Below are 13,159 nucleotides of genomic sequence, written 5' to 3'. Positions count from 1 at the left end.
ACGGTTATTATAGAAACTTTCTTTTGAAGGAAGTTGTGTTTCTTTAAATCTCATAAATGAATCCATGTAATCAGAGGAATAAATTCCCTTACTTGTAAGAATTTTTTCTTTAACTTGAATTTCATTCCTTGTTTGAATTTCCTCTCCAGTTAGAATTCCCTCTTTAATCAGAATTTCAACTATAATCAGAATTTCCTCTTTAGTTAGAATTTCATTCATTGTTCGAATTTTCTTTATAATTCGAATTTCATCTTCAGTTAGAATTTCTTCATTAATTTCCTCATTAATTGAAATTTCCTCTTTACTTTGAATTCTCTCTTTAATCTGAATTTCCTCTTTTGGAAAGAATGAATTAAGATTTGAAAAAGACTCCGTGGAGCTTAGAGTTGATGCAAAATCGGCTCGTGGTGTTCCCATAAACTTGAAAGAATCTAGAAACCCAATATGAGTTAAAGGTTTTGTGAATATCATTTTTGTAAATGAAAGATACTTTTGACTTGTGTTTGTTATGGCAGAAATATTTCCTGGTGTTTTTGAAAGTTCATTTATTAAAAGATGTGTCTCATAGTTGGCACTGTTGTGAAGAAAGACTGGAATAAAAGAAGGAAATTTGTAATTAAGATTACAACAGGAATGAGCGGGACCTCTATATTTACAAGTAAGATGACAATGATCCCTAACTTTAGACTCCTCAATTTCCTCCTCACAAATATAACAGATATTGTTCTTTCAAAATTCTCATTTTTCTTCTTTGATAAATTTCATCGGATCATTTGTTTCTTTCATTAATTTAGTTAGTCTTATACAATCCTTTTCTAATCGTTTTACAAACTCTTGTGAAGCTTTTTTTCCACTATAATGTTCAACTTTATTACACTTTTCTCCAACAGATGATTTGATATAATAACAGAAACCACAAGGAATATGTTTTTGATATTTATTTGTATATGATTCTTTTGGATTAGGAGAAGCAGTATTTATCTTTTTAAGGATACACTCAAAATCAGCATATATCACAAATGGGTGCATGATAGATTTATTATAATCTTCAAAATAAATCTTTTTACCAGGTTTTGGCATTGAAACTACAGCTGATTTATGATTACTACAATATTTTGAATGTTGTTCTTATCGTTCTTTTGTACGAAATTAATTAAGACATCGCTTACAAGGATATATTTTGTTTGCTGTTCTGAATACCTGAGAAGATATTAATCTTGAGAAATCATTGATGTATGTAAAATGTGAATTCTTTCCAACACTAAAATATAAAAGATCAACGTGTGTTTCTTCATTTTTATAGTTGTTTGAAATTTTTTTAATATTTGAACTTTGTTTGTATCCGTTAATCCATATACATTAATCGAAAGATTACTCTTTTTCTCAAATTTAGGAATATCTGTGAGTGCCATTGGGAATTTAAAATCTTTAATGTCCAAGGTATTCTCATGTTTCATATATTGTTTTACTCTTTCTGATTACAATTTGGTGGATGTAAGTGAGCAAGAACAGACCAGAGAAAACATTTGTTATCATTGTTCTTAATATTAACAACTACCTTCTTTAGTTTTATTTCTTTTGGTAATTCAATCTAAGAAGAAGCTTAAAGAGGGTTTGATTTTAAAATATGTATATCTAAAAAGACGATTTTTAAAATATTAAATCCACTTCCTACCACTGTATTATCAACATCCTCCTCTTGTCTTGATAGTTCTTCATAAACCCCACTATTCAAAAAATCTTGAAATTATGTTATAAAATGAAGATCTGTTCTCATATAAGGAGTTTGTTCTTCATCTTGTCTTTTCATATTCATTTTCACTCCCAGATAAAACTTTAAACTTTTCATTTCTTTTCATGTCTTTCTAATAACTTTTTCAGTTAAAGGTTTCACTATTTCAATTGATTCAGCTATTGATGATGGACCGGGTTCTCGAAATTGAAAAATCCTTATTTTTATATGCCCTTTAAATTCCCCATCAATGTTTTCAATATAATAGTCTCCCTTTACCTTAAACTCATTTTTCTTGTGTTTTTGTGATTGAAGATGTCTATTATAACTACTCTTCAAAACATCCTTTGAGCAGATATCACAATGTTTTCTTTCCAACTCAAGAGGAGATTTTTGATGAAATAGATTAAATATATGTTTGTTGGTTTGAAGGTGTTTTTTATAATATTTATATTCGTGATTGCAAACATCACAGTACGTTGTATTCACCATATTTATAGAATGAAACTTTGCTTATACTAAAATTTTCTTGATGAAAATTTCGTTTAATTTATCAGTGAATCTGTGATTAAAACCATTTTATCCTCCAACTTTTTTCACTTAATTAATACAATATTTCAAGACACAAAAGACAATTTTCAATCAATCTCTTCATTTGTAAAAGATACTGAGAAATATGTCAAGGATGTAAAATTGAACAAAGATAAATATAACAACTATTGGATAAAAACAATTATGGTGTATAAGATGAGTTCTTCAATTTCCTTCAGTGGAAGGGCTTTTAGTATACCTGGTAGAACATCACTTAAAGTATCTCTAACCAAAGTTTCACCTCTCCTTCTGGTAATATATTCAAAACTAGAAAAAGCAATGAAACCAGAAAAAAGTATCAAAAAACAAAAACCTTATGGATGAATCTTTAGAAAGAAAAGATTAGACCATCTGTACTATGCAAGGAGAAACTTGTATGTTTTTCAACAACCCTAAAGATGTAAATACTGATGAAATAAAGGATGTTAGTATAACAGGTGAAATGACATTTCGTTCAAAAGTAGTTAAGGATCATTTTAAAATTACATTTAATATAAAAAATGTTGCAGTTGAATCTGGGAATGAAAAAAAGTATTTAGATATCGATGGTAATATTATTAAATATGAGTCAATATGCAACTGAAAGTATGGATGAATTTAAGTTGAAGGAAAGTTTTACTTTATAAATATGTCAGACTTCCCTGATTCTCCAGATGACAAATTTGAGAATTGTCCTGTGTGAAAGACAGGGATAAAACACAGAGTCAAAAGCCTATAAACAATGTATATTCTGTGATTATCTTCTAATTAATGATAATAAAAAATTTTAAAAGGAAAATAATTCTTTTATATTAACACCAAAAATGAATTACTTTTCAAGATTGATTGGAGAAATGAATGTGAAGTATGAGGGTGATAACATACCTTTCCTTACAAGGGAAGAAACTGAACGTATTAGAGAAATATTCAAAGGATTGTTGTTATATATTATTCATGGATGTGATTTTCAGGGAAATATCAACACAAGTTATTGCAAAAATAAAATAATGGATTATCTTGAAATAAAACCTGAACTTAGGATAAAATATAGTTTCTAAAAAGCCAATAATAAATAAAATAACCTGTTTTCCAAATATATGAATGAATGATTTTTTACCCATTTGGGAAAATAAGATAAAATTTAACAATCATAAAAATCTTCCAAATTCATGAAGATGTCTCATAGTTGGTTCAAGCAGATGTGGAAAAACGTGCTTACCTTTGAAGATGGTCCTGCCTCCCAACTTTTTAGATTATGATAATTTAATAATTTTCACAAAGTCGAGTTTTCAACCAGAGTATCAACTACTCTCACAAGGTTTTAATGCTGGTCTTCAAAAAGAAGACATAATCGATTTATTTAAACTTCAAAAAAACCGAAATGATTGTAACATTGAAGATATAATTCAACTATTTTGTGATACAGAGAGATGTAAAAAGAAATCAAAACCGATAACTTGTATTCTTAGTGATAATACGGATGATATAGCGTCTCCCAAAGATTTGGATAAATCAAAAAAGAACCTCGTTATCTTTGATGATTGTGTTAATGAGAGAAACAAAATGGTAATGGACAGCTTCTACACAAGAGGGAGACATTCTTCTTATAATTGTATTTATCTTCGTCAATCGTACTTTCAACTTCCTCGTCGTTCCATCAGAAACAATGCTAATACTTATATTTTCTTCAAGTTAAATTCAAAAGATAAAAATAATTTTTGGAGAGATAATTGTTCTACATTATGTATTAAAAGGAATTTGGGGATTACATGAAGCACACGACTGAAAAATATTAATATATTGTTGTAAAACAAGATGAGATATTAAGGGATATATTTTTTGTTTTATAAACAATTACATATATAAATGATAACTATTATTATAAATCTTGTGGGTAAATCTGCTTCTGGAAAAAAAACTTTCATAAATCAAGGTTCTTGTGTCATACAAATGAGAATATTGTAAATTTACTTAAAAAACACCCCGTGATACGCATTGTATCAACAACAATGAGAGCAATAAGACCCGGAGAAGTAAAAAGTGAAGATTATCACTATATTTCACTGGAGGAACATATGCGATTGAGGAATGAAGGACAAATATTTGAGGAGGTTTCTCTTGGTACAATAAAATATTCACATTGTAAGAGTGAGTTTAGGAAACTAAAATCTGGTGGTCTTGGGATATTAGAAACTAATCCAGAAGGAACGAGACAGATTATTAAACATCTGAGCGGAGTGAAGATTTTATCAATCGGTTTTGATGTTGATGAAGAAACTCAATGCAAAGGTATGAAAAGCAGAGATGCACGTATTAGTGAAGAAGAAATTACAACTCGTATTAATGTTAATAAAGAATTTGATGAAATATTTAAAGAAAAGGATTTATTTGAACACATCTACGTGGATGATGAAGAAAAGGAAAATTTCCCTGTTGATCTTTACAATTCATTAAATGATATTTTCCAATAAATAGATGGATGCGAAAGAAAGAGCAAGAAGATTTAAATAACATCAAGAGTTGGTTTCAAAACTTGTAAAACAACAGGAAGACATAAAGAAGAAACGCAGACAGAAACTAACGGGTGAAGAAGCATTTGAAAGAAAACAAGTGAAATTTATTAAACCACTTTTAAAAACTTCCCAAGAAAAAATGAAAGATGTTTCCCCAGTTCCCACAGTAGAATATACTCCTAAAAAAACTTCAAATGTGAAAAGATTTTGATCAAATGACGGAGGAAGAATGAGAGCATTTAGGAGAATTAGAAAATGATGATGAAGGTACATTTCAACAACTGGAAGAGATTAATCGACTCCCTGATTATATTGTGAATGTTATTCAAAACATGAATATACAGCGGATTCAAAAACCAAAGCAGGACTCATTCCAACAGAACAACCAGCAATATTTCATCTTGTTCAAGAAAAGGTATTGATATTTAATGATGAATTAAGGTTCTTGAGTTCTGCTCAACCTCCTGTCAAACGAACTCTGAGATTAATGTTTATTCTCACAAAAGATGGAAGACAAGGTTCAACTGTGAGGGATGAATCAAAGTATATTGATAAACCATTGGATATTAAAAATAATGATGATAAAGTATATATTGATCTGCTGAACTCTGTTGATTATAGGGTTATTCTTTCTGGTAAAATTCGGAAGAATGAGAAGGAGAAACACATTATTCAGGCTTTCAATATCCTTGGTTCAAATGTTAGTTTTTTTTCCAAATGACCCATCACAATTAGCCAATCGATTGTTATTGTTGTTCAGCAGTAAGAAGGCTGGAAATAACAATTGTTTTTATGAAGCATCAGCCATTTTAGACCAGTTGATAAACATGAAAATAATTAATAAATATCAATATAAGTACATTTTATCTCATATTAAATAAGATGAGAAGCACAATCCTTAGTTTCAATTTCACAACAAGCAACCTCACATCTTCATTCCCATACCCACTACAACTTGACACAACAAAAGAATATGAGGCATCTTTATTGTCCATGGAAACTTATAATACCTTATTTAATGCAACCGAGAAAAATGACAAGTTTAGTTTTAATCTGGGAAGTGGATACAAAACGATAACAGTCTCACCCGGAACATATGAGATTTCTCAAATATCTTCTGAAATTGCTCGTCTTATGAAAGAACAGGGTGATGAACCAAAAATATTGTTATAGACATTCAAAAACATACTTCAATATCAACGATTAAACTTAAAAATAACTACAAGGTTGATTTCACAATTGATAATTCATTTCGAGAGTTATTGGGTTTCTCCTCAAAAAAGATTGAAACTAATGGGACGTTTTACAGGGATAATGTCATTCAAATATCCTCAGAAATAAATTCGGTGTTAATTCACTGTGATTTGATTGATGGTGCTTATAACGATGGAATAAAAACAAATACAATATTTTCATTCAGCGCCGACTCAACCCAATTGGTTATAAATTCAAAATGGAACCAAAAAATTTGGTTTATCTCCCTGTGTCAGGAAAAACCATACAAAGAGTAAATTTTAGGATAACCGACCAAGATAATCGTATGATTTCTTTTAATGGAGAAGTTATATCCATCAGAATTCACCTACATGAAGTTTCCCAAAAAATAAATACGATGATTATTGTGAGGAAACACGAGCTGGGAAAATATAAAATAATTACAGGGGATGGGATGTTCCTTTCCCCATACTACAAGGGTGAAGGTATGTATCTTGGTAGAGGATACTACAAACCTCAGAGACAAAGGGGTGTCGGACATCAATTTAGAGGAGATGAGATAATTGATACACTAATGGGTATTGGTTCAACTATTCTTAAACATAAAGACCAAATTGGTTCAACTGCTTCTGCTGTGGGAAATGTAGCAGGTGCAATAAAGAGTATAAAAGATGCCCAAAAGGAATCTCATAAATTACAAGCAATAAAAGAAATTAAGAGAGGCAAAACTCAGTTGTCTCCCCAAGAACGACAAAAAATAATTCGAATACTTGGATCAGGGTTTCAAAAGTTTTGACATCTTTTTTCCAAAATAAATACAAGTATGGGAGCAATTGATAGTGTCTATGAGTTGGATGGCACCATTGTCATCTCAAACTCCACTAAAAAAGATTACTTCAAGGTAAATGCAAGAACTGGAACAGACTGGAATGCAAATGGTTCAAAAAGTTTTGAAATAAATACTCAACAAACCTATTTGAATCTATCCGAAAGTTTCTTGTTGTGTACATTTAAATTCACTCAGGCTGGGAATAACACAAACACTACACTCGTAAATGATTTCTTCTGGAAAATGTTTGATTGTGTTCATTTGTACGTTGGAACACAAGAAGTTGAAGCAGTTGATTATGTCTCTGCTGTATCTGAAATGATGAAATTTACACTCTATACATTCAGTGATAGAATGGGAAAGGGGTCTGTCGAAGGTTTTATTCCTGATATGTCAACGGGAACCACCACAGACCCTGGATATACTCAAAGGAAAGGAGCGTATAATACTGATACAAAAGCAGTTAATGGTTTTACTGTGGCAGTTCCTCTTAAAGGTATATTTGGATTTTGTGATCATGATAAAGTTCTGTATGGTCCTAAAATTAGATTTCAACTACAAAGGAATGATAATGAAAATAGATTACTTTTTGGTGTTGCTCGTGCTTTTGGTGATCAGAATAAATTTGGAATTGAGGAAATGAGTTGGTATACTCGTGAGTATACTCTGAATCTTAAAACAGAAGAGATGTTGAATAGAAGGCTTTACTCAAAGAAACCACTCAGTGTATCATCCCTCAAAAGAAGATGTCAACACGTTAAACTAAACCAAACCACTTACACGTGGAATTTGGGTGTTCTGGAAGGAAAGCCACGATATCTGTGGATCATTTTTAAAAAGCCATATGGTGATACTGCGACTGATAAGACTAATGCATTGAGTGATAATGCTAAGGTGAAACAACTTCGCCTTGCTCTCGATGGAACATTTTATCCACAAGATAGATTGGAAATTAATTGCGAAAAAAAAAGATTTTGCTGAAGCAAAGAAATCTTACCAAAAGGTGTGTAAAAGTACTAGAAATAAAGAACCTATTTTGGATATGACAGCATTTATAAGTTTGTATACAATCTTATACAATCTTTGTATACGTCTTTCTGTCAGGTCAGGTTCGATCTGTGACCTGCTACAGGTACCATGTAAACCTGTACTAACCTGTTCCATGGTCGGGTTGTCGGCGACTAAACCGTCTCCCCCACCAGGTTTCTGGTGAGGAGGGTGTTTGGATATGGACACCCAGCAGGATTAAAAACAAAACCTGTCAAAGGGTGGAGGAGCTCCTTGTGAGCCAACGGCCATCCATATCTAGTGCCCAACTGTGTCTGCGGACGTCCTCCTGCAGTGGGGTCACTTCTTATTAGGAGGTTGGTGACAGGATTTGCACTCCGGCCACCGTAAAACCCTTCATTCCGCAAAATGCAAAAACGCAAAAAAATCTGAAAACCCACTCCGTGGGAGTACCTCCTGTGCAGCTTCCCTTCGCAGGGCAGCTCACCGGATGACGGGATTGGGGCAAAGCCTTCGGGACCCCCAATCTTTGATAGGAGGGAAACCACGGGGTAACATCCCTGGGTCAGATTGCGGGAGAGTGTGTCGGAGTGGTGCTGAGGTGTCGTCCACCAGACGGCGGTCTCCTTGGGTTAACCTGAGGCGGTCCCTTCGGGTGGGTGCCTGGAATGTCCTATCCCTAAGAGAGGATGATCACCTGTCTCTGTTATCATCTGAGCTCAAGCGTTTGGACATCGGGATTGCAGCTCTCTCTGAGGTTCGGAGACCGGATTGCGGCGAGATAATGGTGGGTGGTTACACCTACTATTGGTCTGGTCGCTCTGATGGTTACCATACCCAAGGAGTTGCTGTAGCTGTGTCCAATAAGCTGACCCCAATGATAATTGAGGTAACACCGGTCAACGAGCGTATTATGAGATTAAGGATTCGTCACTCCGTCGGTGTCATTTCCCTGGTCTCTGTTTATGCTCCGACTGAGGCGAGTGATCTCACCGTGAAGGATGCATTCTACGCCACACTCGAGTCTGTGGTTGATCAGTGCCCCAGACGAGATACACTTGTAGTCTTGGGGGATTTCAATGCATCGACTGGAACTGATAGGGACGGTTATGAGGTGTGTGTTGGTCCCCATGGGTCAGGAACTATGAACCAGAATAGCACTAAGTTCCTTGACTTTGCAAGAAGTCATGGACTTAGGGTGGCTGGTTCATGGTTTCAGCGCCCACAAGCTCATCGCTGGACTTGGTATTCCAACGCTGGCGGTGTGGCAAAGGAGATTGACCATGTCCTCATTGACGGTCGTTGGAGGATGATCCAGAACTGCAGGGACTACCGGAGTGCTCAGTTCCTCAATACTGACCACAGGCTTGTTGTAGCAACTCTAAAGCTGCACCTTAAATCCTGGAGAATGATACCATCCCAGCTGAGACTGGATGTTGCCAAGCTCAGGGATGAGAGAGTAGCTGAGGAGTTTGCGAACAGGCTGAGTGGACACTTGGGGGGTCTGGGTGCTTTGGGGTGTCCTGAAGAGTTGTGGAGCACCTTCAAGACCACCGTCCTTGATGTTGCCGGTGGATGCCTTGGAGCTCACCGCAGGGCAAAGAAGAATTTTGTCTCTCAAGGGACACTGGATACCATTGACCAGAGTCGCAGGGCCAGGCTGAATGGCAGAGCTGAGCTGTTCAGGGAGCTGAGGCGTAAAACTGTACGTGCACTGAGGGTGGACAAGGAGGCCTATGTGCGAGGAATCTGTGAGGGGGTAGAGCATCACCTGTGGACAGGTGATTCTCGTCCCGCTTACAGGGAAATTCACGCATTACGTTCATCCAAGCCCATCCCTCGGAGCACTACAGTTCGAGCAGAGAGTGGTAGGCTCTTGACAGAGGAGTCTGGAGTGAAGGCCCGCTGGGCCGGTTACTTTGAGCGGTTGTACCAGGCTGATCCCCCAACTGTCGAGTTGGACGTCAAGGGTGTTACAATCCCTGTTGCTGACCCTCGAATCAACTGTGGTCCACCTACGCTTGTGGAAACACGGGCTGCGGTGAACCAGTTGAAACGGGGCAAAGCTCCAGGGATCTGTGGCATCCATGCCGAACTTCTCAAGGCTGGTGGAAATGTTGCACTCGTGTCGTTGCATGCAGTTTTGTGCTCTGCCTGGAACACAGGCATCATCCCAACTGACTGGAAGAGGGGCCTTGTTGTCCCTCTCTGGAAAGGGAAGGGTGATCGCCAAGACTGCAACAACTACCGAGGGGTGACGCTGCTCTCAGTGCCGGGCAAGGTCTTTGCTCGGATAATTCTTGATAGGGTTCGCCACCATCTGCTTGAGCACCAGCGTCCAGAGCAGTCAGGCTTTACACCAAAGAGGTCAACGATTGACCGTATCCTTGCACTTCGTGTCCTCACCGAACGCAGACTAGAGTTTCGGCAGGGGCTGCTTGCAGCCTATGTTGATCTCTGTAAAGCGTTCGATTCAGTGAATCGGGATGTCCTCTGGAGGATTCTTGGGCTTCGTGGGGTGCCACCAAAACTGATCGATCTGATGTCTGAACTCTACTCTGGTACTGAGAGTGCTGTGAAGTGTGGTGGTACCATCTCTGACTTATTTCCAGTTGTTACTGGAGTTCGTCAGGGATGTGTACTTGCCCCCACACTTTTCAGCACTTGTATGGACTGGATTCTTGGGAGGATGTCGGAGAGATCAAGTTGCGGTGCGTCTTTTGGAATGTCAAGATCTCGGACCTTGACTTTGCAGATGATGCAGTCATCTTTGCGGAGACTTTAGACATCCTCTTGGGGGCCCTCGAGGTGCTGAATGAGGAGTCGGAGCCGTTGGGATTACGGGTTTCTTGGGTAAAAACTAAGATCCAAGCTTTCGGTGACATCTGGGATGCTGCTGTCCTGTCTGTGTCTGTTTGTGGTGAGGATGTTGAGGTCGTGGAGAGATTCACTTACCTTGGCAGTGATGTTCATGTCTCTGCTGGCTGCGAGTCAGAGGTCAATAGATGTCTGGGTCGGGCCTGGGGAGTCATGGATTCACTGGATCATGGGGTGTGGCGCTGCCGGTACCTGTGCGGGAGGACGAAAGTCCGAGTGTTCAGGTCCTTGGTACTTCCAGTCTTGCTCTATGGGTGCGAGACTTGGACTCTGACCAAGGATCTGAGACGGAGACTTAATTCCTTTGGTACCAGGTCTCTTCGAAGAATCCTTGGCTATCGCTGGTCGGATTTTGTGTCCAACGAGCGGTTGCTGAGAGAGACTCGGATGAGATTTGTTACCTGCATAGTCCGTGAGCGTCAGTTGCGGCTGTATGGACATGTGGCTCGTTTTCCTGAGTCTGATCCTGCTCACCAGATTCTCTCAGCGAGGGAGTCTCATGAGTGGAGGAGGCCAGTGGATCGACCACGTGCCTCATGGTTGCAACAGGTTGACCATCATCTCAAGGAGATAAGGATGGGCCTGGCATCTGCCTGGGGGATGGCCAGATGGAGGCCCCTGGAGTACCGGCGGAAAGTGGACGCAGCGACGTGCTGTTCTGGCACATGCTCCCATACCTGACCTAACCTATACAATCTATACGTTTGACCTGAGCACTCAAAAGGAAACTATAAAGTCTAATTGAGTGGATACTTCCCTATACATTGAAAGAGGAGAGAGTGAAGATGTTGATACATGTTGTTTGCTTTTGGAAGAAACAGAATTGCAGATTAATACAGATAATGTTGTTATGATTCGTCTCACATAATTTTTTGTTAAATAAATGAGTGGCAAAGTACCAACTGGGGTATATGTTAATCAAATCAATCTTCATAAACTATCATCTTGTGTTCAAAATCAAAAGCCTTGTATGATAAACGTGAATACAATTCAGAGCAAAGGAGCAGTAAGAATTGATGTTTTGCTCACAAGAGAACAGGTTAAAATCTTGAATGATACTGGCTCACTTAAAATTAAAATGACAAAACCAATGTTGAAAAAATATTCAATAAGAGAGACGAGTGGAGGATTTCTCCCATTTCTAATTCCTTTATTTGCTGGTTTAAGTGCGGTTGAAGCATTGACGGGTGTTATTTCAACAGCGGTGAAAACTGCCAATGAAAGGAAGGCTCAAATCCAGGCTCAAAAAGAATTGAAAAGCATAACAAAGAGTTGGAGAAACAAATTAGTGGAAGTGGTGTAATTGTAGATTTTGCTGATAAACTTGAAGGTCTGCCTGATAAAGCGAGATTGTGTGTTGGAGTTCTGCTTTCTTCTATCGCACAAGCAGGTGTAAAATTTACGAAAAGAGGTAATGGATTATATCTTTCTAATAAATAAATGAGCATTGATGAGTGGTTTGAAGAATTTGGAAAGAATACAACATCAAATTTACAACTATTCAAATATTGTTAGAAATTAAAAATTCATAATGTGGTTATTTGTATGAGAGATGAATTAAGAAATGTGCCTAAACATACAAAGAATATTATTATGAACTTCGAAGATAATAATGGGAACAGTTCTCATTGAGTTTGTATTTTTAATAGTCAAGACAAATATTATTTTGATAGTTTTGGTCTTCCACCACCTGTTGAAGTCATAAAATTCTTACAGAATGGTGTTTATCAAACATTTCAAGTCCAAGAATTAAATTTGAAGTGTTGTGGTCAATTATGTTTGTATGTATTATTTCAACTCAACAAAAATAAAAAAAATTCTAACATTATTATTAATGTAATATAAATGACATGTTGGTAAAGATAGTTCTATCTTTGGTGTATTCCAAGAACTGTATATTGATTTATCAAATTATTACACAAAGGCACAGGCTGAACGACAGAAATATAATATAACCAAAAATCGTAATCTGAAAAATGCTTATAAATTAAAAAATGATCCAAGCACGGCTGACGCGAATGACTTGGTGAGATTAAGCGATTTATCACAATATATATGTATATACATATATATCCTTAAATAAAACGGCCGTGTATTCCAAAGATACAGAAGTGTTGATTTTATCTCCAGGTCATACAGAATTCACAGTTCGAATTAAAATAAATTTTTATAAAGAAGGGCGTATCGTTTGTATGAGAATAGAACAATGGGGGTATGATATTAATGATTTAGGGTATAATTGGTCATTTAAAATTGACCTCGAAGATGTGGAACAATTAAATCAGTCTCGTAAGGAAGAATATTATCCACTTGGTATCGAGAATGAGTTTTGTGGAAGCACGATTAGTAAACAACAAATAAAATAATGTAATAAGGGTAAATATAATAATGGTTTTGCCCTAGTTTATATCATGA

Source organism: Eptatretus burgeri, chromosome 1 (genome assembly GCF_056783735.1).
Source record: "Eptatretus burgeri isolate ZD-2024b chromosome 1, Ebu_testis_v1, whole genome shotgun sequence".
NCBI lineage: Eukaryota > Metazoa > Chordata > Myxini > Myxiniformes > Myxinidae > Eptatretus > Eptatretus burgeri.
The sequence above is the reverse complement of the archived record's forward strand: the minus strand, read 5'-3'. Positions refer to the sequence as shown.